Raw genomic sequence first — 25,774 nt, forward strand, 5'->3', positions numbered from 1 at the left:
TGATCCTGCTTGTTCCTGAGTGAGTACTGACAAAGCAGTACCTTCACGTTCTGTAACAAAGAGTGTAAAAGGCTTACTGTAACATGGTGTCGCTAAAACAGGTGCTTGGCATAAAGCTTTCTTTAAGTCTTCAAATGCTTGTGTATGTTCTGGAGTCCAAGGGAGGACAGTCGATGTCGCTGCCTCCTGTGTTGTCAACTGAATGAGTGGTTTTGCTAGAAATGCATATTGGGGGATCCACTGCCTACAGTACGAAGTGAGGCCTATGAAGGCCCGTACCTCCTTTTGTGTCTTGGGTGGTGGCATGTTTACAATTAACTGGATGCGGTCAGGTGTGAGCTGTCTCCCCCATCGTGACTTATAGTTGTTCTGCTTGCCCCTGTATCAAGTAGGAACTTTCTGTCTTTCCCTAATACTTGACTCTGTACATAAGGACCCTCTTGATCTACAGGAACCTCAATAAGGGGTAAGCCAACTTCCCTCTCTAGGCTATTTCATGTGTAGCGCTGATAATCTGGATAGTCATTTTGTGCATACTGGTACATCTGTTGTGTCGTGTTTTGTGTTGCGGCAATAGGCTGTGGCTGTGGTTGTGGTTGTGGTACCACTACGGTCTGTTGTGGAACCGGCATAGACTGTACATGTTGAGGTGCTTGTTGTTGGATCTGATCCTGTCTAGGCGGACGTGGTCTCTCCTTGGTTTTACCCGTAGAGATATTATGTTTCAGAACTGCACAGTCGTTTATATAATGACCTGGCTGTTTACAATAGTTGCATGTCCCTTTAACGGGAACCGCTGAATTACTGGACTGTGTCGCACCCTTTTTATGACCGTCAGCTGGAACTGACTGAGCGACGAGCATTTTCATTTTCGTGTCTTTCATACGTCTTTGTTCGTGTTCTTGTTCTTCTCTAATTCTATTCTGGTGATACTGTAACATTTGTAACATTTGTGAAGGAGTGTTAGCTTGCCAAGTGCTCTCAACTTTCAATACTCTATTTTTAACCTGTGGCAGTGAATTCTCGACTAGTTTTGTTACAAAAAGATGTGGATATGACTCGCTACTTGCTTTCAGGCCGCTATTAATACCAAAACATTTTTCAAATCGGGAATAAAAATCACTAGTGTCTTCATCGGGTTTCTGTTTACAAGCTGAGATTGCTCCCCAGTCTTCCTTTTTCGTAGTTAATAAACGTGGCAATACTTGTACTAATAATCCTGGCAATGCTTTTGTTCTGTCCCCAAGCCCTACGCCTGCAGTTCGGGCATTTTCTTTGTTTTCTAATACTGTCCAATCAATCTTTTGGTCTCCCACTTCCCATTCTTTTTCTTTGAGTTTCTCATAAATACCGGCAGGCAATAATACTTTCAATATTTTCATAATGTCAGGATAGGTATAATCACCCATGAGTAACATGTCCTTTAGTTCACGGTGAAAACCTGCTGGGTCTTTGTCATGGCTGGGCACTAATTTTTTCATTTCCAATAGTTCTATTTTAGTTATGGGCGTGTACACAAACACGCGTCTAAACGTATTGTCATCATTCCTGACTGGGTGTACTTGGCGTAAGGGATTCTGTCTGTCTATGTAATACGTTTTTCTCTCCATGGAAGGAGCTGGATCATGTTCTGGACACAAAAAGGCACTATATCTATGTCGGTATTCTAGAATTACTTTAATTAGATCGGTACCTAGACCTCTCCATTTATTCAGTAGTAGTTCTATCAGTATATCAGGTAGGGGACCAGGATCGGAGTGTTGGCCCTTATATAATATAAGGAGATGTTGTATCATGTATATACTAGCTAAACGCTGTTCATCTGGGGTGAGATTCAGAAACGTGTGTGCTAGTGCATCATCACTGTATTTTTCAGAGCTGTCAGCCCATTGTACTGCTGACCTGGCTAATTCTTGTTCATCCATAGAATCGAGCACATGGTACCCCCTTCGTTCTCGAAGTAATTTATCAGTAGCCTGGAATAAGTGTTCAGGGGTCCTTGGATTTGAGATAGCTGTTTGAAAAATTCTGTTACATTCTGGACGTATCGGACGTATTGTTTTATTAAAAGATCTTCCTTTCCCTACATAAGCTATCGTTTGTCTAGCTGGTAATTCTAATTGTCCTGTGTTCATTTCTGACTGTTCCTCCTCCTCTTCCTCTGATTCAGTTTTATCTGCTTCTAATCTTCTTTCATGTATTCGTTCTACTTCTTTTCTGATCTTTCGGCACATAACTTCTATATATTTCTGTTTATCATGTTTTCCGTCTGCTATATTCTGACCCCATCTGGTAAGTACTTGCATTTCCTCCTGATCTACCTCAGGCCTATCTCTGTTTCTGATCAAGCAGTTTATGAAAAAGCGTAACAATAATTTTTGCATGTCTACTTTCTGGTATTCCATGGCCTCGCCAATACTTTCAGGACCTTGCCCTGTTTGGACAAAGCGATATATTTTGTCTAGATGTTCAACCATTCCTGGTAATGTCATTAAATAGTTTGCAACTCGTCGTAAACGTACTGAAGATAGCAACATTCTGTCGTGTTTACCTGGCACTGGATCATATCTACAATCTGTAAGAGGCTCATTTAATATATTGTCATTAGCTCTTTGAGGTGTACGTTGGTGTGCTAAATCCCTATAAGTCAATCTAGTTGCTGGCGGTGGCGTGGAAAAACCTCCTGTCGCACCTCCTGAGGTGCCAAGTCCAAAAGGATTTGTTGGGTGTAGGGTAGAGAGTGTGGATGCAGGAAGGACTGTAGAAACAGATGGAATGTTTAGAACGTGAGGAGGAGTTTGTCGCTGCGGAGGTTGGTGCAGCTGATCTTGGGGTTGAGCGTCGTTAACAGGTGGTGTGCGTGGCTGCGCACCATTAGCATATTCGGGGGCTGCATCATCTAAATAGGAAGAAAGGAAAATGTCCTTTGCGGTCTTGGGATGTACTTTAATCGGGAGTAATGGAGGTGGCAGGTCTTTTGGTACCTCCAGGGTGGCCTTAGGCAAACCCTCGGCCAGAAGAGGATACATACCATTCATAAGAGTGTTTCGTTGTCTGTCTACTTGTTCTGTTTTTACTCGGATACCTTCGTCAATTAATATGTTTTCTCGGGTTCTTTCTGAATCTTCCCTACTTTTCTCTTCCTTTCTGAGCGCTTTCTCTGTGCGCCTATGCGATTCTTTACGCCATAGTTCAATGGCATCTTCCTGTGACTGTCTGGCTTTCTTTTTCCATAATACTTCTTCTATTCTCATGATGCAATCTGCATCCCATGTTCCAGTAGCGGGCCATCTCTGACTCTCTGCTAAATCCTTGGTGTAGTCCACCCATAGATCAAGCTATAATACGGCATCTAGGCCATGTTTATGGTACATAAAGTACCCTGGAGTGTCCCTGGGTGGGATGGGAACAGCTTCCTCGAGTATCCCTTTTCTAGTTTTTATCTGTCTTAATTTTGAAAATAACGGCATCTTGAACCTTGCTACTTAATTCTTACTCGGTCTTGAACACAATAATTACAATAAACACAATAATGAAGATCGAACAATCACTCATACCACGACATTTAAAACATATCACAAACTTTTTTAGAAACGAACAATAATAATTAGAATAAAACTAGTTAACTGCATAATACTAAATATACTGTATGTACTGCTAAACAGTACAGATACACTGCTAAAACAGTGCAGACCAGGTCTGTGTACCCAAACCCGTCTTGACCGGCACAAACTAATGTGCACGTCTAGATGCGTCCCCAGCAACGGTACTCACCGGGAAGCACGGAACGGAAGGCCTCGGAAGTCTGGACTGGACTAGACCAAACTGGACTGGACTCGACCCGTGACTTAGATACTTCGGAACTTCGGAATCTGGTGGGCCTCTGTATACCTCGGATCTTGCTCTCTCAGCTAGGCTCTGGTCGGGATTCTCCGCACTCCTCACCGCCTCGTCTGGGTGTTGATCGCAGCCTCAGTCGCCCCCCTTGGCCTGAGGGAGATACAGGAAATCCTGCGGGTACGCGTAATTGTCCGTCCGGCTGTGGCAGGAGACCGGGTCTGCAACGCACCTCCGGCGCGTGGGGTGTGAGAGGTGTCCCTGTTCGGGCGCCAATTATGTGGTAAATTTAAATTACCTAGACTTAATTTATGCTGTAAAATTCAATACGAATAACTCAGTAAAAATAAGAGGCAGAATCCGTGGTATTCGAGGGTATAATAGGGAATTTATTCCTTACAAAGGAATGATGATGGTTCGAACCAGGCAATCGAGTTCCGTCACCACGAAGGTTCAGGAAGGGAGTTCAAGGGACTGCTAGTTGCTACTCAGGAAGGGATCAGCAATACATTATTGACAGGTTATAATATTTATAGGAAAATGCATTACAGTAAAGACATATGCAGAAGGCGTTACAGTTGAGAAGAGAGATAAGAATACACATACGTAATGAAAAAGGCGTTACAATAGGCGTGCATAAAGGCGTATACTAGAGACGTCATTATGATGATGACACAAATGGGTGGATCCATAAAAGAATCCTGCAAAGTCAGCAGAAATACATGGCAGAGATGCGCGCGCAGCCGCATGACGTGTGATTGACGTGTAACTAGAGGGTGAAGGGACATTTAGCCCTACATGAGGAGACAGAAGTCTAGGATGACAGGACAACCTAATCCCAAATCATATCTAATATCTTGTGTTTAAGGAACTATATTATCTGGAAGGAAAGGTCTTTTCGGACAGAGTCTATTCTATACTGACTGCTAGTGCGTGTACAAGCGTCTAAGTGTCTACATGAGATGCGAGGGGGCATGGGCCTACCATGGTAACGAAAGTCATGAATTACTTGCACGAAGACAGTAAGGCCGGGCCCTTTGCTCTGCAGCTGGAGGGATGTTTACCTAAGCTACTAGACAGGAATGCATTTCTTGAGGAGCGGAGCAGATAACTTGAAGGCTGAATACAGTTTTGGCAGGCAACAGGCCGGGCTAGGCACCGTTAGCCGCGCAGGGAGTAAGACAAAGTTCATGGATACAGATACAGGTCCAGGCTGGAGCATTCAGAGGCAGAAGCAGGAAAAGGCTCGATTGCAGAATTCAGGGCCTACCTTGCCAGAGCTGGAAAACGTGAAAAGTATACCATATAAAGACAGTGGCAAGGCATACTTAGGAACGGAATATCTGACCCATTCATGGCAGATCTGAAAGAGGACATATTAACGTTGGACACAATTGTATTTGCGTCTTCATAGCTTGAAGTGGAGGGAACATACATGTACTTGTAGCATGTACATGGAGCCGTTGGGGTCTAGATAGGGGACACAATTGACCATAAAAAAATTCATATTTCCTCAACAAGGAAGGAATAGGGTGGAGTTCCCACAGATACAATGCCCACAATTGTCAGTCAGGTGCCCAAATACCCTGCAGAACAAGTACCATATGTGTGCTAGGCTGGGATTACACACATGCATAGTGCGGAAAAGGGGGAATTACTCCCTGAAGGCATGGCAACATACTCAATACACAAGTACAGTGACTAGCAAGGATGGCACAGACGATGCAGCCGGAGACATTGCTGAGCAGGCATGGCCATAGTTGAAGGGATCCGTCACCAACAAAGGGAATGTATACACAGGTCAGCACAACAATTGTGCAACTCTCTGCAGGGAAGATGTCAGGTGCCACGGAGGAAGGGACACACCTTGTTACAATGTCTCAACAAACAAATAACACACACGACCAAAGATCCTTTGCAGAGACCTTGTGATGGCACGCAGATCCCATGGGCCACCTCCTGACCATCAGACTCGAACCTTTGCCCGAAACATAACACATTACCACAACCCCAACTCCTGGAGCATCAGCACCAACATCAATACCTGAAATGCAATAGTGTTCAAAGTCAAAAGAAAATGCTTTAATCAGCATAAGATAATATTTTTTTCAACAACACTATATACAAAGGCCAATGGCCATTCGCCAGTCCAGAATAGAAGTCCTTGGGGGGACACATGGGCACGTGTCTCCCCTAGCTTGCCTGCACATTAGAACCCTCAGGTTCGTCGACTGGGGGGGGGCATCATGTGGGGAAGGACCAGGCACCACTGGGACAGGAGGTGTAAGGGTAGGTGTGGTGGGTGCAGGGCTGGAAGCCTCCACCACAGGGGGTGGGGCAGCGCCAAAGGTGGAGGTGAGCTCGGCGCTGCACACTTCTGCCAGGGCGTCCAGAGTATCCCCTGCACCTGAAGAAACCACAGGCACAAAGGAGGGGGTGGGGTCGTAGGGATGGGGTGCAGCGCTACTGGGGGAGGGGGTGGACAGGGGGGGATCAACTCCCCTACCCGGGGAGTGCCTTGCCCGTTTGCGGGCTGGTGACCCAGTGGGGCTGAGGCCCAGCACAGCCAAGTAGCTCTCCTTGTCTAACTGTGTGGCAGGGGAGCCAAGGGGAGTGCCTTTGGAGAGACTGGGTATTGAGGCATGCGGACTCAGACTGTGGCTGCGTGTATGCCTGTGTGCCCCAGACCCAGTGGGTGTACCTTTATCCCCCTGAGTGTGCGTGCCAGGAGGTGTGTGCTTGCCCTTACGTGTTTGTGTGCTGCCTGTGTCTGGTGGGGTGCGTGCTTAGGAATGTCTGGGTGTGCATGGGACAGGCATGGGAGTGGGAAGTGTGGATGGTGCAGGGGCAGGGGGGGGACGAAGCGCTGCAGGAGACTCACTGCTGCCGTCAGTGAAGAGTCCATGGACCTCAGCAACATCCGTTGGTCAGACATTGCTGCTGACATGCCCTCCATGAACGACACCATCTGTGTCAGCAGTGTGGTGTGGCCATGGAGGACATTCAGCATCGATGTCTGGCCAACCTGCAACTGCCGCTGAATGTCCACAGACTCTGCAGTGAGGGCAGCAGGGGTAACAGGGGCAGGGGGTGCGGTGCCTGGCACGAAGGAGACATGGTGGTGCCCTGCACGGACAGAAGGGACCGGAGCAACTGGGAGGGCGGTGATGGGAATGGAGGAGGCGGTGACAGATGTTGTGCTGCTGCCAGGTGTTGTAGCAGCCTCCGCCCCCTCGAGGAGTTCAGCCTCGGACCCGTCAGCGTCGTAGTCGGTGTCGCCACCAGACAGGTCCTCCGCCTGACTCCCCTCGCCCTCCGTGCCACTTGCTCCCGCAGAATCACCAGCAGTGGTGGCACCGGTGCTGGATCCCTCTCCAAGGTCTGTGCAGGTGTCTCCCTCGGTGTCCTCCGATGATGCTGTGGGCAAGGTGAAGATACAGAAAATAATCAGTCTACTGTACACATCTGACACATGAGTCCAAACAAAATAGGTCACAGTGCATATCAGGAAATGCATCATGAGTAACATCTAGATTACTCCGCACATATGTAAGCCCTGCACTCCACAGTTGGTTGACCCACCATGCCACTTGGAAACAAGGAAAATTAGGACACAACAGCAAATAACTTGATATCAAATTATACTGAGAAGCTAGTGTCTGGGAACAGTTGAGCACAGCAATACTATGAAGGCATGCCACCTCTTGTTTACTGTGAACGAAACAGTATTGGTGCACCCAAGGCTAAATTACAGACCGCAATGCTGAAGGTGTCCTCACAATCGGAGACCTGTGAGTACTTTGGAAACCCAAACGAAATACATTGTGATCCCTTGGGAATCACAACACTTTACACAATCTACATGTTTAGAATGTGTGAATGTGCCACTTTGTGAACAGAACACACATGTGCCTGTATAAAAGAAGTCACACAAGGAGGTGCACACAAAACTACATTTACACAGTCATTGTATGAGCTGCCAGCCTTATTCAAATAAGCCACTGTTAGAAAGAAATGGGGTTTCAGTAAGTACATATACATGGCCCCACGGCGGTCTGGATGACTTGACACTCGTAAGTTGGTATCAGCAACAACCAAGGACTTACCCAAATGCCACCACACTGTGGGAACATGGATATGTATAATCTTTAAAAAAGTGTTATTCGAACTGTGCCTTTCTTTAATATGTGCCAGCATGTCCCCTGAAAGTGTAAAGGTGGTTTCTTGTGCACTTCCGTGGGAGACATCTGTCATGCAGGCACATTATTGTCCTTCACAACAAAACATCAAACTCAAGCATTGAAAACATGAAGACATGTTGACAAGTGTAGTGAGTGCCAAGGTACAAGACTTCTTGACTAACAACTTGAATCATGCCACCTGTCACATGGCCATACGTACCATGATTACACAGTTGGCAACACATCTGACCCACTGCCTGTCATGTGGAGTGGCACACATGTCCAAACACAGGACAATGCATAAGATAATGGGCCTGCAATTGTGTCGGAATAAGGAGCACCTGCACTGAGGAGACACACTCATGGCATCCAAGAATGTCCACACAGATGTAAGCACACAAAGACCAAACTACGTAGCATCTGGACCACACACTGGTGCCAAAAAATGGATGAGCAAGAATCATGTATTTAAACTTTTTACACATGCTGCAAAGCACAAAGATTAAACCCTGCACAACATGACTGGGTCACTGCATGTTGAGTGTCTGTCCAGATAATTATCACACACAGGTCAGACCTGGCAAGGAGACATAAGGTTTGGACATGTAGACTTGCCCGCACAAACCCCCCATACCTGAGACAATGTGATTGAGACAGATCAAGAAGTTACACCTCTTAATCTGGGTTTACTAAAATGTGCATCAAGAATTCCTAAATGTACTCCACATCACCTTGTGAGGCTGCCAACACATATTTGTGACAAACAACCATCAACAGATAGTTGTAAATAGACACACAGGCACTGCCCAGTGTGAGAGCACAAGCCAAATGGGGTCACCCTGTCCAATGGACATATGCAGCACACTTTACATAAATACAAATGAGGCCAGGGAACAATGCCACCGAGGCCAACCTATGCTGAACACACAGAGAATGGGCACAGTGTTGGATGACACACATGATTCAGAGGCAAGGGTGTCTCAGGGGACTGTTGTGGGCACACTGCTCCATGGTCCTGGAATGATCTGACTGTAACATGAGCAACTGTCCCGGCACTATGCATATCTCCCACTCATGCACATCATGTCTGAGGCCACAACATCGGTCATGCATGCTGCAAGCCTGTTAGTTTGAAACCTCACACTCCTATGTTGAGAGTCAGCATCAGTGCCAACAAATATGGACCCACAAATGACTGAACAGGACAGGGCACAGGCAAGGTACCAACCCATGTCACTGACCACCCCCACACATGATGCAGAAAGCAATGTGCACTTGGATTAACTGCCAGCCTAGATGACCATGTGCAATAGTGTTTACACACAGACCAGGGAACACATGTCAAGGAGGGGAAGAGAGGAAGAACAGCACCGGTTGAATTGGGGGAAAAGGATATGCACTGCACATATAAACCCTGGCAGTGTATCCAGGCGACTGAGCACTTCCAAAAGCTGGTGACACACAACAAACACACATGTACCTACCCCCTTCCTGCTGCATCTCGTGTAACCGCCTATCCATGTCAGGGAAGACCACCGCCAGGACACGCTTCATCTTGTGGGTCAGGCATCGGTGCCCGCCGTGGGGGCGTGGGGGTGAGTCCTTCAGCAGGACCCGGGTCCAGCACCGGATATCCTGCCACCGTTTTCTTACGCCGACTGCGACCCTCCACCGATCTCACGGCCCTGACGGCCTGCTTCCATATCTCCCCCTTGGCATAGGCAGTTAGCTCCATGTCAGAGAGACACACATTTGAACATCTTTGATATGTTGAACAGGGCATAGGATGCTGCCAAGGAATTGCATCTTAGTCATATGGACATTGGAGAAGTGGAGAAGTGTGGCTCACTGGTTAGAGGAGGCAGACCTGGAAGCAGAGGTCAGCCCGGGACCAGGGTTCAATTCCCGGCTCGGCTGGGTCTTGAGTCCATAAATGTTCATGGACTCGATAATTCTCGCTCCAGTGCATACTCGATTCATGGGTTCACACTCTGCGACTCTGGGCAATAGCTTGCTTAATCTCCACATGGGCCCCTCGCGGCGGGATGCCTGGCTTTCACCTTGCGGATGCCCTGCCGGGTTATCTCACAGGGGAATACCAGGACGGGTTCCCTAAGCAAGCGCTTAGAGACCGCTTGGTGATTTGCGCTATATAAATTCCTGCACATTTACATTTACATTGGCCTCTGTGGAAGCCCCAATTCACTACATGGCATATAAAGTACACAGGTGGCATGAGGGGTGTGACACACTCCATGAACATGGCACACACTGTGCATCACAAGCAACACCAGGCTGATGGACAGCACCTCCAAGCAGTTACATGCCCCAGGCCACTGAGGCAACCTCAGCAGAGTAAACAGACACACACAGGCACAGATCAATCACATGCCATTGGCAACAGCGGATACAAACCTCACTCTGGACATGTGCCACTTGCCTGTGGGGTGTCACAGGTGTGGGGCTAGCTCAGCAAGTCAGACACACAGCACGGCTTACTTCTCACATCAGATGGGTATAGCTGTTGCCTCCTCCATGCAGCTGTGGTGCAACACTTCACATAGACACTCACCCACATGACGAGTAACATTCACACACCTCAATGTCCAGAGGGCGTACACATCACTTGGACACTCTCACCACAGCTCCACTCAACTCACACACATCTGTGGGTACAGTCACCTGTCACACCGGGGGGACCACTGAATCACCTCAGGACTATAGACAAAAAATGCCACAAAGAATTAGCCAGGCTGAATGTGTCATGCACTATGCAGTGAATGTCACAGTAAGCACAATGCAAGTGAGGAGTGCACACATGAACTACATCATGCTCTGATTGGGACACATAAGCCATTCCCCCCCCCGGGACACACTCTAAACAACATTGCATGTCTGTCACACCTGGACACAATGCCAGAAGTGACAGTCACAAAAAAGGTGCACAGTCAAAGCTAGTGGAGTCAGCACTCACCTGCTCCCCTGGTCTCCCATACAGGCTGGTGTACTGTGGGAGGATGGCATCCAGCAATGCCTCATTCTCCTCCTGGGTGAATGGGTGGCCCTCTCCACAGATCTTGACATGGTGCCAGAGGAAGCACAGACAGCAGCAGTGTTGTCGACAGGAAAGTTGTGCAGGCAAGTGCCCTCTCATGGGTTCTGGCTGACTTATATCTGTCTTGCTGAGGGGCATTCATTTGGAGGAGTACATAGTGATTGGTCAGATTCACTCGCATCTTACATTTACTCCAATCCCTTTCCACACAAACCAGTGACAGCATTTGCATCGTTCAAAATTTGAGCATCATGTCAAGTCAACAACCACTTTGAAACATTGTATTTTGTGGCCAACTGACTTTTCCAGGCCACCTGATGGAAAATTTGAACTGAAAACTCTGTATCCATGACAACCAGCATGCAGTTAGTGCCTAATACTTGTCCCTTATGTGTCCCCTATGTAATTTTCAAATCCACACACAGGTACGGTGCATTTCACACGTACCCCTACGACACCAGTTGCACAGTGCCTTTGACACGTACGTGTACGCACTGGTAGTACACGTACGTGTCCGCAATGTTAGTACACGTATGGGTACGTGTACTACCAGTGCCTCCACGTACGTGTACTACCAGTGCCTACACGTACGTGTACTACTAGTGCCTACACGTACGTGTACTACCAGTGCCTAGTACACGTACGTGTAGGCACTAGTGGTACACGTGCGTGTAGGTACTGGGAGTACACATACGGGTACGTGTACTCCCAGTGCCTACACGTACCTGTACTACCAGTGCCTACACGTACGTGTAGGCACTGGTAGTACACGTACCCATACGTGTACTACCAGTGCCTACACTTACGTGTAGGCACTGGTAGTACACGTACGTTTAGGCACTGGCAGTACACGTATGGGTACGTGTACTACCAGTGCCTACACATACGTGTAGGCACTGGTAGTACACGTACGTGTAGGCACTGGTGGTACACGTATGTGTAGGCACTGGTAGTACACGTACGTGTAGGCACTGGTGGTACACGTATGTGTAGGCACTGGTAGTACACGTACGTGTAGGCACTGGTAGTACACGTACCCGTATGTGTACTCCCATTGCCTACACGTACGTGTCCGCAATGGTAGTAGACCTACCTGTACGTGTACTATCAGTGCCTACACGTACGTGTAGGCACTGGTAGTACACGTACGTGTAGGCACTGGTAGTACACCAGTGCCTACACGTACGTGTACTACCAGTGCCTACACATACGTGTACTACCAGTGCCTACATGTACGTGTACTACCAGTGCCTACACATACGTGTACTACCAGTGCCTACGTACGTGTAGGCACTGGTAGTACATGTACATGTAGGCACTGGGAGTACACGTACGGGTACGTGTACTACCAGTACACGTACGTGTAGGCACTGGGAGTACACGTACGTGTACTACCAGTGCCTAGTACACGTACGCGTAGGCACTAGTGGTACACGTACGTGTAGGCACTGGGAGTACACATACGGGTACGTGTACTCCCAGTGCCTACACATACGTACGTGTAGGCACAGGTAGCACACGTACCCGTACGTGTACTCCCAGTGCCTACACGTACGTGTCCGCAATGGTAGTACACGTACCCATATGTGTACTACCAGTGCCTACACGTACATGTAGGCAGTGGTAGTACACGTACGTGTAGGCACTGGCAGTACACGTATGGGTACGTGTACTACCACTGCCTACACGTACATGTACTACCAGTGCCTACACATACGTGTAGGCACTGGTAGTACACATACGTGTAGGCACGGGTGGTACACGAACGTGTAGGCACTGGTAGTACACGTACCCGTACGTGTACTCCCAGTGCCTACACGTACGTGTCCGCAATGGTAGTGCACGTACCCGTATGTGTACTACCAGTGCCTACACGTACATGTAGGCACTGGTAGTACACGCACGTATAGGCACTGGTAGTACACGTACGTGTTGGCACTGGTAGTACACGTACCCGCACGTGTACTCCCATTGCCTACACGTACGTGTCCGCAATGGTAGTACACCTACCCGTACGTGTACTCCCAGTGCCTACACGTACATGTAGGCACTGGTAGTACACATACGTGTAGGCACTGGTAGTACACGTACCCATACGTGTACTCCCAGTGCCTACACGTACGTGTCCGCAATGGTAGTACATGTACCCGTACGTGTACTCCCAGTGCCTACACGTACGTGTAGGCACTGGTAGTACACGTATGTGTAGGCACTGGTGGTACACATACATGTAGGCACTGGTAGTACACGTACCCGTACGTGTACTCCCAGTGCCTACATGTACGTGTCCGCAATGGTAGTACTCGTACCCGTACGTGTACTACCAGTACCTACACGTACGTGTAGGCACTTGTAGTACACGTACGTGTAGGCACTGGTAGTACACGTACCCGTACGTGTACTACCATTGCCTACACGTACGTGTAGGCACTGGTAGTACACGTACGTGTGTACGGTCCGTACCACAAGTGCTCCTACGGCCACACAACTCTAGTGATACGGACCGTACACACGCCCTCAGAGCGTGTGTACGGTGCGTTTCACAAGCTTACACTGTTGATAGGATGCGCACACGAAAGGAATGGAGGTCTCAGACCCGCAGAAGGATGTACATCAAGTCATTTTCATTGCTGTCCTACATGTGCAGGGCCTAGGTGTGTCAGGCAGTGATATTGCACATGTCTCCTCATGTATTTGCACAATTGATGTGTGATGACCTGTGTACACATGTCATGTGTGATGGGGCACTATGTGGTACACCTCCCCTTAACACTTTGCACATGTGTGCATGTAGTACAAACGTGTCAAGCACAGCATCACTGGTATGGCACAGTCACCACCACCCCCAACTGTCCCCTGATGCCAGGGACAGGGACACTAACAACTGACATTTAACGACCAGCGTGCAACGATGTGACTATGTCATGTGTGTGTCATGTGTTCCCATAAGCTTGCTGTTGGTGTCCCGTCAACTGCATCTGCTGTTGCTGCATCCAACATGTGTCTGTGTCTAGATGGGCATGGCACACATCTACGCACACCATGCCACATGTGGATTTCCACGTAACGTGTGTCTGTATGCATCGAACTTGATATTTTTGACATGAGGACATATCTTCGTCGTCTCAATGTCTGTGTTTTCTGTTTTCACGTGTACCCCTTCATCGCAATGTGTGTGATCTGTACATTTGACATTCCATGTGATCTGTGCGTCTAGCTTGCCGTCAGCTGTCTGTATGAGATGACATCCTTAAAATGCTGAAATGTGGATGTATGTCACGCTTGTGATTTCTCTGGCTATTCACTGACACTGGCCCACAGCTCGTTTCAGGGCATGTCATGTACACTTGCCAATCAACGGATGTAGCTGGCTTTTCGTAGGAGTATCACCTGCCTGGCATACGTGTCCTGGATGTATTCACAGACCAGACTCTGTATTTAACAGATGTGTATTAGCAGTTGAGCATGTGCCCAGTTCATTGACATTGATGTTGTTATGTTCTCACTCTTCGTTATTTATTCCCAATTTCTGCAGGGCACCGCCTGTCCCCAGACCAATGCCAGACTTGGGTGCCATGAGGGAACGTGACTGCATAAGACGTTACAGATTCACCCAACAGTTGATTGAGGACCTGACAAACAGGCTGGCACCACAACTCCAATCGCGACACAGTTATCCTACTGCGCTGACCCCCAAGATGAAGGTGATGGCAGCCCTACATTTTTTTTGCCACTGGTACGTTTCAATTCACCATAGCTGATGCTGGTGGCATGTCCCAGACGATGTTCAGCCGTGTCCTGCATGATGTTTTGGCAGCCATGTTGGAGCACCTGGATGAATTCATCCATTTTCCGACTCCTGAGGAGTTGACAGGTGTCAAGGGTGATTTCTATGCCCTGGGAGGGATGCCCCATGTCATTGGGTTCATTGATGGGACACATGTGGCTTTTGTACCACCACAGGCACAGGAGGTCGCCTATCGCAACCGTAAACATTTCCACTCCATAAATGCCCTTGTGGTGTGTCTTGTTAACATGCTGATTTCCCATGTCACGTTTTCCAGGGTCAGCACACGATGCCTACATCATGAGGAGTAGCAGGGTGCCAGAAATGATGCTGCGGCTGCACAACGAACGAGCATGTCTTGTTGGTGGGTATACTCTGTTTGAACTGTGTTTTGCGGTATCTTTGTATCTTACGGCATCTCCTGACCCACTTTTTTACATGATGTTTCCATGTAGGGGACTCTGGCTATCCCAACATGCCATGGCTGATGACGCCTCTCCGCAACCCAAGATCAGCTGCAGATCACCGTTACAACGATGCACACGGGCAGACCAGGCGAGTGATTGAGAGGACATTTGGCCTCATGAAGAGCCGATTCCGGTACCTTCACAAGACAGGCGGCTCCCTCCCATATGCACCGGTGAAGGTCTGCAAAATCTTCCTCGTGTGCTGCATGCTGCACAACATGGCAGTGGAGAAGGCAGTGCCACTCATCCTGGAGCAGCATGAGCAGGAACATCCACTCGTGGAGGGTGAAGGCCTTGGTCACGAGGAAAGTGAGGAGGAGGAGGAGGATATCCGGAGTCAGCTCATACGCAACTTCTTCTCATAATGGTGAGTCACTGGGTCTGAGTGTGCACGCTTGGAGCCTTGTGTGGCATGTGTTGCAATGTGTGTGTCCAGCTGACTGTATGCTAAGTGACTTAGATGTGTGTTCTGATGTGTCACTCGAGTGATGATGTCATTCCAATCATTTTAGCTGTGACCCTAATTTTTCTAATCGCATGGTGACAACATTATTCCTGTAGAGTAAATGACCATGTATGCAGATAACAATCTTTTAGCTGACTGCTTGTGTGTCTGTCATCCACAGGTTCTTGCGCATGTTGTCTGGTCGTGTCATCGTTGGCCTCCTGCTATTCCTCATGAGTATTGCAACGTGTGCTGAATCAGCGTTCCATGCACGGACATGTGGAAAAGTCATTTTGGGTGAGGATTGCAGCAAGGCATTTTGGGGTTGTTAGGTGTTAGGAATGTGTGGGGACTGCTCTTGTGCATGTTAGGTTACCATGCATACATGTCAACTCACCATGGGGCACATGACATGTAGCATGACTCTCATGAATTGATAGTCAACCTTCGTGACAGTCATCTGAAATGGTTTGTGGATTCTGATGAAGGCATCAATGTGTGTATAACTTCCCTCAGAAACATACGGGCTGCTACGGGAGGACATGGTGTGGGACATTCCCATAACAGGCTCAATGGGGAATTGCAGCCTCTCCGTGTGCAGAAGGGGGTGTTTGGCTCATCCCCTTAACTTGTGTGCCAGGCCATTTGGATTTACTACATCGTTGTGAAGGGGGTGTCCAGTGTAGGTCCCACATGTTCAGCCAAATGACCTGTGTGTCTGTTCGTATTGATGCTTTTCCCTTAGTGTGAGCCTGAGTAATAAAGGGGTTCCACACCCTCCACGGTGCCTCATCTCTGTCAATGCAGGTCTCTTTCCACTTTGCATGCGTCATCTCTGGCATAGTTGTCAAAGATTGTGCATATGAGTCTATGTGTAGTTTGGCTACATGCATGCAGGTCTTCATGGGTCAGAATCTCGATTGTGCCTGAATTCCGTGGTTGTGTATGTATTTGGGCATGTTGGTCCCCACGACGGGCAGTCAATGCCTGCTGAGGGTGTGTCTCCTGTGCGCGGCTCGGCCTTCTGTTTCCTGATCCTGTGTCAGTCATCTTTGGTGATTGTGCATCCATCTTCTCTGGGTGTTCCATGGGTAACCGGACACTCCTTCCTTTACTTACGCCTGTTGCAGTTGTCCTTTCTGACATCCTTGTCTTTGTGTGCTACTTTTGGCATAGTTTCAAGGACATGCCGCCTGCTGCTGCGGCCCCTGCAGCAAGGGCCCACAAAGTGGTGGGATTCGGCAACACGCACGCCTCAAAGATGCTCCACCCTGCCTACCTCCACCCATTCATTTGGCTGTCATCATCTTGTCTGTGCCACTGTTGGGTACACGTGGTGCCAAAGGCAGGACCGTCAGCACATGCAACGTGCACATTGCACGACCCTCATGTCCTTGCATGACCCACATCACACTACAGTCTGATGTTGTAGTCACCCTCCAAGCAATGTCTATCCGAAACTCAACCGCCTGCTCTCAGCCATACCCTAAGCGCACACATGACACATTTGCATGCTGAGTGTGCAACTCCAACTGCCTACACAGCGCTGCCTTGCCTTCCAGGCCTTGTCACACCAACCAGATCATGTCCCTCCTGCTCCACACCGGCTCCGTACACCAGCAAGGCCATGGGAGTGGGACTCAGGCCTTCAGCATGTGGTATAGTGGCGTCATCTGGCACATGGCCCAGGGATCATATCTCAGCGTGTCAATCTTCAATGTGTCCAGGACCCCCCTCTCCACCATCACATGTGCACACAACCTCATCATCATGTCGTATGCCATTGACAGCCAGGTGCTCCTCACCCTCACCAAAGACCCAGCCATTGCCAGTTCCAACATTCAAGAAGGCATGGGTCCGTGGATGAATGGCTGAACATCAGCCACCTTAGGCTGGACTTGTACAGGACTGAGGTAAGCATTGGAGGATTTTCCCCTTACAGCTGGCTCAACTCCTTGTGTCCCACCCGCAGGGGCCCTACACAAGCACCCAGTGGCCACGCACACAAGATGGTGTGCATCATGGATTTGTCACTCACATTTGCCATGCAAATCACCAGCATCAGTACCTCATGCTGCAACACCCTCTGCATGATGCACATGATCCTCTGATAGATCCACTCCAAGGAAAGACAGACCATCACCCAGGTCCACGACACCAGCCGTGTCAACTACTGCCCCGCCCTCTACGGAGCAGGTACATCCTAACTCACGGGAAACTTGTCCACATCCAGGGTGCATCTGCACAACTCTGCTTCAACATCCCGCACCCCATCAACATCACCATCCACCTGAGATAGCTGCAAGGGATCACTGTGTGCTGCAGGATGACCTTCACACTCCTCACACACACTCAGGAGGCAGTCAACAACCCCAGACCCCAAAACCAACCTTGTACGTCTGTCATCCAAGACCCCGTTGGCCCAACTCAATGCATCCGAACTTGGCCTGGCCACCATTCTTCACATCCACAACACTCCAGCATGAAGGAGATGGTTCTCCCACCTGGCCAAACATACCTGGGACTCACTCCCCGGGAACCTCCACATGAGCCATGACCTCTAGGTCTTCATCATCCTCTTCCTGATTGGTGTGTGCGCACAGTATTTCAAGCCCCCCCTCAGCAGCTTGAGGCCATCACGGGTGAGTATTGAGCTTCCAGGCTGTATTGGATGATACATTGTGACCCATGTGTGTCCTGTACCGGACTCAGATCCCAGGGTATGGATGGCTGGAGTTAGTTCAACACTCAGGCATAGTTTGACATTAACACACACATATGTTGTGGACTAATGCAAAATGACGGCAACATCTCATGAAAAAAAATAGTTTTATTCTCGGTGGGGTGCGTGTTTTGGTAGATAAAATAAGGTGCTCTACCGGGTGCATAGAATCCAAAGTTCACAGGGGGAGATGCTATCCTTGGCATTTGAAGTCATCAGAGTCCAGACCACAGTGTTGGTCATCATTGGTCTGACTGTGACCAGCAAGTCCATGTGGCAGAGAATGTCAGTGAATGATGTGCTGCTGTTGCGCATGAAGGCCAGGTGCCAGGCCAGGTGACCTGGGAGATGTTGATAGTCCGCTGCCTCTCGCGGTCTTTTCCGTGGACGACCCACCTTCCTCCGGGTACCCTCAGATGCAGGCCTTGACGATGTTTGGGACGTTCCATCGGACGAATCCTCCTCCTCCTCCTCCCTCCCTGTGGCTGTTGCTGGTCTGCGCCTGGTGTCACAGGGAGGGTTGCCCATGTTGTCGGCGATCCGACAGAGTGAATGGCTTATGTCCCTTTGCACCGCCACGAGCTCAGCCAGTCTTGCCTCCATCCGTCCTTGGTGTTGTTGTTGACTGGGGTGTTGCTCGGCCTGCTGATTCTTAATGTCTGTGAGGGTCGCCACTACCTGACTGATGGCCCTGGTGTCACGCCGGTATGCCTCCATGATGTTGCGGACGTGTGACTTACCGGTCCCTTCAGCTGGCTGGTCAGGTTCTCGCCTCCGCCTGCCTCCACTCCCACCACCCCTGCCCACACGAGCCTGGCCTGCCGTTGTGGGCACATCGGGTCTACGGGACCCCTGAGGGATGGCAGTGTCGGTGTTGGCTGCCTCCTCCTGGGTGCCCGGCGAACCTTGTCCCTCCAGGTCAGACTGGCTCAGTTGTTCAGTGTGGGTAGGGCTCCTGGGTGTCTCCTGGGATGTGGCAGGAATGGGGGTGGTGGTTGGCACAGATGTACCTGAAGCTGGTGCTGCAGGGGCTTGGACACCAGAGGGGCCAGGTGGGTTGGGGTCATCCGCAGAGTGTTGTGAGGTGTCGCTGCCGGTGGGATCAGGTTCCTCCCGAGCCTGTGACTGTGGTTCTTCTCCCCCATTGTTGGGGGGAGATCCATGACGTTGCCCTGTGTGTGAGAGAGAGACAACGTTAATGCTGTTTAATGCGACATCCATGTTTCACACATATTCTATTTGCCACAGTTCCTCCAGGTAGTTGTATGTGCCTAGCATTCACATCAATGCTCACTTGTGGATGTGCATGTTGCAGGGGACTGATTGAAATGTTCTCCAGGGTGTTTGACATGTCGAATTTGGGCTTGGATGCTTCTTTGGCTGTGGCTTGATCTTGTTGTGTCACATGTCCATTGTGAGAGTGGGTAACTCCATTGGCTGCCCCGGGGGTGTGTGCTTGTGTAAGTGGTGAGTGATCATCCCTCAGCCCGACGCTGTTCAACATCCACATGGCCCCCCTCACACAAGTGGCCCGCCCCCACCACCTCAAAACCATCTCTTACGCCAATGACACCCAGCTCATCCTCTCCCTCACCAAGGACCCTCACACCGCCAAAACAAACATCCACAAGGGCGGAGGGCCATCGCCGACTGGATGTGGAGCGGCCATCTGAAACAGAATTCGGACAAGACGGAGGTCCTCATCCTGGGACACACACCCTCAGCCTGGGATGACTCCTGGTGGCTAATCGCTCTGGGGACAGCACCGACACCCACCCACCATGCACGCATCCTAGGATTGATCCTCGCATCCTCCCTCTCCATGTCCAAGCAGGTCAACGCTGTCTCCTCCTCCTGCTACAACACCCTACGCACGCTCCGCCGGATCTACTGGTGGATCCCGACCAAAACAAGTAGAACAGTGACACAGGCCCTCGTCAGCAGCTGACTAGACTACGGCAATGCACTCTACGCAGGACTCCCATCCATACACCAACGGCAGATACAACGCTTCCGAAAAGCCTCCGCACAACTGATCATCAACGCCCCCCGCCACAGCCACATCACCCCCTCCTGAGTGACCTGCACTGGCTCCACATCGACAAGAGGATCACCTTCAAGCTCCTCACCCACTCACACAAGGCACTCCACAACACCGGACAAGCCTACCTGAACATCAGACTCAGCTTCTACACCCCCACCCGCCAGCTCCGCTCCAGCAGACTCGCCCTCGCAGCTATCCCCTGCATCCAACGTACGACCGCCTGCGGGAGTTCCTTCTCCTACCTCGCCGCCAAGACCTGGAACACCCTCCCAACCCACCTACGACTGACCCAAGACCTACTTGCCTTCAGATGACTCCTCAAGACCTGGCTCTTCGAGCAGTAGTGGAACCCCTTCCCCCCTCAGCACCTTGAGACCCTCACAGGTAAGTGGCGCGCCTTACAAGTACCCTAATCGATTGTTGATTGATTCACGGTGCCTGCTGGTGGGTGTAGTGTGATTTGGCAGTGGGTCTCCCAGGTGATGTATCTGTCCCCCCATGGAGCATGCTGCCATGTCAGTGAGTGTGAGTTCCTGTCCTAGATATCTGAGCTGGTTGTGTTTGTGTTAGATTTTGCAGTTGTCACAGGAGGGCCTTGTGCTGCCTACAGCAGGGCCAAGTGTCAGCTACCTTGTCAGTACTTTGCCAGTCCCTGTGCATTGCGCATGGTGCATGGGTATGTACCTGGGCCATATGGGCTGAGGGCAATGGTGTCTGTTTCTGAGTTGTACAATATGTTTAGTGATCCCCACCCTCCCAGCATCCCAGACATCCAGTCTTGGGTTTGTGGTTTGTGTAGCCTGGGACATGGCATGGCCTTGCTTTGTGAATGGGGCATACACATGTTAGTGGCATGAGCGTTGTTTTTGAGTGTGGTTCTGTCCGGTGAGGGCTTGGAGGTAGGTGAGTGCATTTGTTGTAGTTGGGGTGTGGATGCCATTACCCCCATGTTACGTAAGTTGTTTGTGTACTCACCAGGCTCGGCAACTTCTTCGACTCCGTGTACTCCCACCGGCGGAAGCAGGGCCATCACCTTCTCCTCCCAGGGATGGTAATGTACCGGTCTGCGGGGCAGCCCACCTCCTGTGATGTTACTCTGGGCGTAGTCCTCGTTCCTTTTGCGCTTGACTGCCCTCCGCAGATCGTACCACCTGGCTTGGCATTCATTCCTGGTCCTTCTGATGGGCGCAACAGCATTCACCCGATCGACGATCCTCTGCCACAGGCGTGATTTTTCTGCTATGCTGGTCTGTCTGACCAATGTTCCAAAGAGCTGTGGCTCGACTCTGATGACTTCGTTGACAAGGATGTCCAGCTCCTCCCTTGTGAACTTTGGATTCTTGTCTGTGGGCATGATGTGGGGTGTGGGTGTGGATGGTTGTGGGTGTGTGGGTGTGAATGTGTAGGTGTGTGTGAATGTGTAGAGGGGGATGTGTGAAGGAGGTTGTGTGATGGTGTGTAAGTTAAGGTGTATGGGTGCTGTTGTTTGTGTGTGGTGTCTGTCAGCAGTGGGTCTGTTGCAAAGGCTCATGGTTTGTGAGTGTGGGCCCGATTTATTGGTCCATTTGTGGGTGTAGCTGGGTTTGAAATTTTGGTGGGTGTGTTATAAGAGGTGGTTGTGAGCTTGGGCCTCTGTTTGCCTGTTTGGATGTGCCAGGTCAGTCTTTTAGATGTTTTAGTACTGTAGATGTGTTTTGTGGTGTTGTGCGATTCGAATTGACCCTCCTTGTGCTGTTTTGCAGTGTCCTGGTTCTGTACGAGTCATTTTAGCGTATGTAAAGTGCGTACATACGTTATGTTGTTCCACAGTGCTCACATATGCAATGTTGTTGTACGGTTCGTACATACGTGATGCTGGGGTACGGTGGTGGGGTATGGTGCGTCCAAGTACGCGGCTGGGGTACGGTGGTGGAGTATGGTGCGTACAAGTAAGGGGCTAGGGGACGGTGTTGGGGTACGGTGCTGGGGTAGGGCGCTGGGGTAGGGCGCTGGGGTACGGTGCGTCCAAGTAGAGGCATGGGGTACGGCGTTGGGGTACGGTGCGTCCAAGTGTGGGGCTGGGGTACGGTGGTGGGGTACGGTGCGTACAAGTAAGGGGCATGGGGTACGGCGCTGGGGTACGGTGCATCCAAGTACGGGGCTGGAGTACGGTGGTGGGGTACGGTGCTTACAAGTAAGGGGCTGGGGGACGGTGGTGGGGTACGGTGCGTACAAATAAGGGGCTGGGGGACGGTGGTGAGGTACGGTGCGTACAAGTAAGGGGCTGGGGTAGGGTGGTGGGGTACGGTGCGTACATGTATGGGGCTGGGGTACGGTGGTGGGGTACGGTGGTGGGGTACGGTGCGTCCAAGTATGGGGCTGGGGTACGGTGTTGGGGTACGGTGCTGGGGTACGGTGCGCACAAGTATGGGGCTGGGGTACGGTGGTGGGGTATGTAAAGTGCGTACATACGCGATGTTGTTGTACAGTGCTCACATATGCAATGGGTTTGTACGGTTCGTACATATGCGATGCTGGGGTACGGTGGTGGGGTACGGTGCGTCCAAGTACGCGGCTGGTGTACGGTGGTGGAGTATGGTGCGTACAAGTAAGGGGCTGGGGGACGGTGTTGGGGTACGGTGCTGAGGTAGGGTGCTGGGGTAGGGCGCTGGGTATGGTGCGTCCAAGTAGGGGCATGGGGTATGGCGCTGGGGTACGGTGCGTCCAAGTAAGGGGCTGGGGTATGGTGGTGGGGTAGGGTGCGTACAAGTAAGGGGCTGGGGTACGGTGGTGGGGTACGGTGCGTCCAAGTAGGGGCATGGGGTACGGTGCTGGGGTACGGTGCGTCCAAGTACGGGGCTGGGGTACGGTGGTGGGGTACGGTGCGTACAAGTAAGGGGCATGGGGTACGGCGCAGGGGTACGGTGCATCCTAGTACGGGGCTGGGGTACGGTGGTGGGGTACGGTGCGTACAAGTAAGGGGCTGGGGGATGGTGGTGGGGTACGGTGCGTACAAGTAAGGGGCTGGGGTAGGGTGGTGGGGTATGGTGCGTACATGTACAGGGCTGGGGTACAGTGGTGGGGTACGGTAGTGGGGTATGGTGCGTACAAGTAAGGGGCTGGGGGACGGTGGTGGGGTATGGTGCGTACAAGTAAGGGGCTGGGGTAGGGTGGTGGGGTACGGTGCGTACATGTATGGGGCTGGGGTACGGTGGTGGGGTATGGTGGTGGGGTACGGTGCGTACAAGTAAGAGGCTGGGGGACGGTGGTGGGGTACGGTGCATACAAGTAAGGGGCTGGGGTACGGTGCGTACATGTACGGGGCTGGGGTACGGTGGTGGGGTACGGTTGTGGGGTACGGTGCGTCCAAGTATGGGGCTGGGGTACGGTGTTGGGGTACGGTGCTGGGGTACGGTGCGCACAAGTACGGGGCTGGGGTACGGTGGTGGGGTATGTAAAGTGCGTACATACGCGATGTTGTTGTACAGTGCTCACATATGCAATGGGTTTGTACGGTTCATACATATGCGATGCTGGGGTACGGTGGTGGGGTACGGTGCGTCCAAGTACGCGGCTGGTGTACGGTGGTGGAGTACGGTGCGTACAAGTAAGGGGCTGGGGGACGGTGTTGGGGGACGGTGCTGGGGTAGGGCGCTGGCGTATGGTGCGTCCAAGTAGGGGCATGGGGTACGGTGCTGGGGTACAGTGCATCCAAGTAAGGGGCTGGGGTATGGTGGTGGGGTAGGGTGCGTACAAGTAAGGGGCTGGGGTACGGTGGTGGGGTACGGTGCGTCCAAGTAGGGGCATGGGGTACGGTGCTGGGGTATGGTGCGTCCAAGTACGGGGCTGGGGTACGGTGGTGGGGTACGGTGCGTCCAAGTAGGGGCATGGGGTACGGCGCTGGGGTACGGTGCGTCCAAGTACGGGGCTGGGGTACGGTGGTGGGGTACGGTGCGTACAAGTAAGGGGCATGGGGTACGGCGCTGGGGTACGGTGCGTCCAAGTACGGGGCTGGGGTACGGTGGTGGGGTACGGTGCGTACAAGTAAGGGGCTGGGGGATGGTGGTGGGGTACGGTGCGTACAAGTAAGGGGCTGGGGGGCGGTGGTGAGGTACGGTGCGTACAAGTAAGGGGCTGGGGTAGGGTGGTGGGGTATGGTGCGTACATGTACGGGGCTGGGGTACAGTGGTGGGGTATGGTAGTGGGGTATGGTGCGTACAAATAAGGGGCTGGGGGACGGTGGTGGGGTACGGTGCGTACAAGTAAGGGGCTGGGGTAGGGTGGTGGGGTACGGTGCGTACATGTATGGGGCTGGGGTACGGTGGTGGGGTACGGTGGTGGGGTACGGTGCGTACAAGTAAGAGGCTGGGGGACGGTGGTGGGGTACGCTGCATACAAGTAAGGGGCTGGGGTAGGGTGGTGGGGTACGGTGCGTACATGTACGGGGCTGGGGTACGGTGGTGGGGTACGGTTGTGGGGTACGGTGCATCCAAGTATGGGGCTGGGGTACGGTGTTGGGGTACGGTGCTGGGGTACGGTGCGCACAAGTACGGGGCTGGGGTACGGTGGTGGGGTATGTAAAGTGCGTACATACGCGATGTTGTACAGTGCTCACATATGCAATGGGTTTGTGCGGTTCATACATATGCGATGCTGGGGTACGGTGGTGGGGTACGGTGCGTCCAAGTACGCGGCTGGTGTAAGGTGGTGGAGTACGGTGCGTACAAGTAAGGGGCTGGGGACGGTGTTGGGGGACGGTGCTGGGGTAGGGCGCTGGCGTATGGTGAGTCCAAGTAGGGGCATGGGGTACAGTGCTGGGGTACGGTGCGTCCAAGTAAGGGGCTGGGGTATGGTGGTGGAGTAGGGTGCGTACAAGTAAGGGGGTGGGGTACGGTGGTGGGGTACGGTGCGTCCAAGTAGGGGCATGGGGTACGGCGCTGGGGTATGGTGCGTCCAAGTACGGGGCTGGGGTACGGTGGTGGGGTACGGTGCATCCAAGTAGGGGCATGGGGTACGGCGCTGGGGTACGGTGCGTCCAAGTACGGGGCTGGGGTACGGTGGTGGGGTACGGTGCGTACAAGTAAGGGGTATGGGGTACGGCGCTGGGGTACGGTGCATCCAAGTACGGGGCTGGGGTACGGTGGTGGGGTACGGTGCGTACAAGTAAGGGGCTGGGGGATGGTGGTGGGGTACGGTGCGTACAAGTACGGGGCTGGGGGGCGGTGGTGGGGTACGGTGCATACAAGTAAGGGGCTGG

This window comes from Triturus cristatus, chromosome 10 (genome assembly GCF_964204655.1).
Source record: "Triturus cristatus chromosome 10, aTriCri1.1, whole genome shotgun sequence".
Taxonomy (NCBI): Eukaryota; Metazoa; Chordata; class Amphibia; order Caudata; family Salamandridae; genus Triturus; species Triturus cristatus.